Here is a 3,959-nt window from a genome sequence, read left to right as displayed (position 1 = left end):
GTTCAATCCCCCAGCACCACATGCCAGCCAGCCCCGCCCCCTGGTGGGCTGAGCTGGCCACACACACACACACACACACACACACAAATAAAATATTAAAAATAAATAAAGAAAACTAATTTAAAAAAATATATTTTGTATAATTCACAGCTTTAACACTCACAAAAATTGCCCCCAAAGAGTCTAATTCTGAAGAGTATGGATAAATGCCTTTCACTCTTGATCTTCCCTGATTAGTACTACAACTAATGGTGCCCACTCTTCACTGAAGCTAATCTACCTTTCATCCATGCTTTTTCTTTTCTAGGTTTCTTTTCTTCTAGCTATTTTCAACTGTACCATTTGGCTTCATCTGCCTCATTACATTCTTTATGTCATTATTGTAGCTGGAGAGCTACAATAAATCACATACCAAATCTGCTGAATTATTAGGGTAAAATAATCATCACGTAATTTATCTTTATTTTCTCAATTTTAAAATATCTGGCTTTATTTATTTATTTATTTTTGGAACCGGGGATTGAACTCAGACCCTTGTGCTTGCCGGGGAAGCACTTATTCCACTGAGCCATCTCCCCGGCCCCTGGCTTAATTCATTTATTATGTCTCTTTAGGAAATATCTTCTGATAACTGTTTCTCTTTTCCTTTCCCCTCCTCTTTTTTAATGTATCTGGTATAGGGTCTCATGCATAGCTGAGACTTGTAGTGATCCTTCTGTTTTCAGCCTCCCCAGCACTGGGATTACAGGCGTCCACCACCACTCTGGGTCTCAGTGGCTGGGCTCAGTGTGCCGGGGAGTAGGGCTGGTATAGCATGTGATACCAGGGATCGGACCCCAGTCCCTGCGCTTGTCTAAGCAGGCACTTAGTCTGCTGGGCTATCTTGTCAGCCCTTTCTTTTCCTTTAAGACATTAATTTACCAAGTTGGGGCTTTAAGGTTCCAGAATGTCTGTGCTGAAAGATTTTAGACATTACCTAGACTAACTCAAGGCCTTCATCTCAGAGCAGTGAACCAAGCATCAGAGAGGGAAGGTTTTTAATCTAAGATCCTTACCTTAATCATTCTAATGATTTCTCATCTTAGAACAGCTATATTTTCTCCCTAATTATAGTCTATTGTTACTCCCAGAATTATGCCATCGCTGACTGGTTTTTAAAGAAAACACAGTAATTAACTTCCTAAGGTGGTGATATAATTAAGGTTTTTTAAAAGGAGTTTTAAATTGTGATTTCAAGTTATTCATGTTTTCCAGTGTCTATCAGCAATGTATAAAGGATTTCTGTAAATCTGTAAACAGAAAAGAAGTCTGAGATGACAGAATGATTTAGGAACCTGGGTTTTAAGCTTAGTTCTGCTAGTTACTTTAGAAAACTTGAAATCATAAAAACAATTTTAAAAAACCTCTTAGTCTCTTCCCCCACCAAGGAAGATCAAAGAATGTGGGCAAGAGCTGTGATTCTAACCCTTCCTTAGATTCCTTCAGGACTTAAATGAGGTCTGGTGATTTAATGTACAGTGTGGGTTTGCTTACTCATGACAAAGCTGCATGGGACAAATCCCCAGGATTGCTGTGAAGCCACACTGAGTACCCAGGGCTGACAGAAACTCTGACAGCATATACACATTTCTTCCACTGAAAACTGTAAAATTACCTTTAGGTGTTTTGAGACACAAGCTTTTAAATATATTTAAATCACAGGGAAATAATGAAAAGAATGTTGTACGACTTCCATGCCTTTGCAAGTTTTTTTTTTTTTTTTTTTTTTTTTGAGAGACAGGGTCTTACTGTGTAGCACAGGCTGGCCTGGTAGTGGGGAGCCTGGGTCAGAGATGGGGCAGAAAGCGGATCGTTGCAGCAATCTTCCTGCCTCAACCTCCTGAGTGCTGGGATTACTGACCTGCACCATTCAACTCAGCTCAAAAGCTTCATTCGTTTCACCATTTCCCTGAGGAGAAAAGGTAGGCTTTTCACAAAGAGAAACAATTCACATAAATATTGTTGTAGATTGTATCTAAATGTCCCCTCCAAGCCTCCTGTGCTCAGAGGTGGTCCTCTTCAGAAGGGGCCGGTCTAGAGCGTGTGACAGTGGGATGGGAGATGTGATGCTGGCACTGACTCCAGGCTTCATGCTAGGATTAAGGTTTCCTCACCCTGGTGGTGGGGAACCTGGGTCAGAGATGGGGCAGAAAGAGGATCGTTGCTGGATGCTCTGCTTGCAGTCTGCTGCCTTCTGCCTGCCATGAACTGTCCCTCTTCTGTAATGCCCCTCTGCCACGCCCTGCCACGGAGCCAGCAGATTATAGATTGAAACTTCTACCAACTGAGCCAAAATAGACCTTTTCTCCTTTAACTTTGGGAATCAAGTATTTTGTCTCAGCAATGTGAAGAGTAGGACAAGTATGAAGAGAAGTTTCACTCCAACCACCAGGAGGCTTCTGTGGAAGCGTTCACAAGCACAGTGCCTTCTTTATGTCAAATCCCACTGCTTAAGAAGAGCACTTAGTTGAACAGAAGGAAGGTACTTCGAATTGGATTATCAAGTACTTTTCTTCACATTAAGTACCCAACTAGATTATATTGCACAGAGAATTTAAAGGAGAGGTCCTTCAAGGAGTTTAAACTCTCTTCATGCAAAATACAATAGTTCATTCATCCACACTCAGTGAGCAAATTTAAAAGGGCATTAGCACAGATCACATGTCACTTCCCATCTACAGGGACTGAAATCCAAAGGCACTGCCAACTGTTGTCTTACTGTCTGGTTGTGTTTAAGTAGCAAAGAGAGACACTGCTTACCACCAGCGTCTCCTAGGCAGGGTCCAGGAAGTGGGCTCTTAACTCATGAGCCCCAGGAGCAACTCCCGACAACCACCACTGAACTGTACTACACATAACTGCTGCTTAAATAATGTCAGTTGAGTGCAAGTGCAAGAATCTCCGCTGTGAGCCCATTAATAGAGAAAATTTAAAGATCTGTACCCCTGCCTTCAAAAAGTTGAAATCCAATCATGTAAAATAGGAGCAGTTTGTCAGAAGACAGTGGATTATTATAGTAAGCGCCAAAGGACATAGAGTGCTACCTTGAAAAAGCCTTGGAGAGAAAGTTAAACATTTCCATTTGATATACAGCAACTTAGGCTCCAAGAAAGTATACAACGTATTCATAATTACAGTCAGCTAAGGGGCACGGATGTCAATCCAAGCTGGCAAAGCTGATGTAGTATGCCACACGTTCATTCACGTCAAGACGCCCTGACACTGCTGGGGACGTGGGGTTCGTTTCATTTTTGCCATTAACTTGTCGCAGAACTCTTAAACAGTACACATTTTCTGCAATCCACCTACCTGTGCAACCAGGGAAGGGGTGGTGAATGAACTAGATCAGTATTCTTCTAGAGTTTCTTTCTTCGGTGTGGTTTAATTGGGTGATTATTAAAATCCTTCTGGTCTGGGGCTTTTGCTAACAGTTATATTCCTTCCCTGCTCTTTGAAATAGTTGGGAATGGTGCTCTTGGCTATTAAGGGAAAGCAGAGGGGAGCAGAAGAGATAAGCTGGCTCCAAGATCACTCCCCCTTGCTAAAGCTAGGACTCTGACCCTGCGGGGGGGGGGTGGCAGTGAGTTAAATCGACTTATTCCAGGACCCCAGCCCCACCCTACACCCGGGATACACTGTACCTGCGGTGCTCACGGTTGAGCTAGGAACGGACACCACGTGTCTCGTGCTTTTCTTAAACGTTCTGGAGAGAGAAGTCCGCGGCTTTAAGTAACTTAGAGCCGCGGCGTAGGACGCGAGGGTCCGAGAGCCAGCAGCCGCGACGCCCGGCCCGGAAAGGGACCGGCCGCTTCCTGGTCCCCCGCCCACCGCGCCCACGCCCACTGCGCGCCGCGTCCCTCGGCTGCGGCGGGGTCGTGGGATCCGGCTGAGCCCGGCCCGGTCTCGGCGGCCGCGGCCGA

At 44.5% G+C, this 3,959-nt stretch overlaps 1 protein-coding gene across 2 annotated transcripts in view; it reads right to left on the bottom strand.

The window, feature by feature from the left end:
• Tdrd7 (tudor domain containing 7) overlaps positions 1-3,801 on the bottom strand; it is a 64,690-nt gene extending 60,889 nt beyond the window's left edge. The window contains exon 1 of one of the 2 annotated variants that reach the window (XM_004645212.2): positions 3,681-3,801. The gene's annotated coding sequence lies outside the window, so the exon portion shown is untranslated. Of the gene's footprint in view, positions 1-1,788; positions 1,803-3,680 lie in introns of those variants that run through there. The other variant, XM_023705471.1, reaches the window with a different exon arrangement.
• Positions 3,802-3,959: the final 158 nt, after the last annotated feature.

Source organism: Octodon degus, unplaced genomic scaffold, assembly GCF_000260255.1.
Source record: "Octodon degus isolate 3935 unplaced genomic scaffold, OctDeg1.0 scaffold00221, whole genome shotgun sequence".
NCBI lineage: Eukaryota > Metazoa > Chordata > Mammalia > Rodentia > Octodontidae > Octodon > Octodon degus.
The sequence above is the reverse complement of the archived record's forward strand: the minus strand, read 5'-3'. Positions and strand labels throughout refer to the sequence as shown.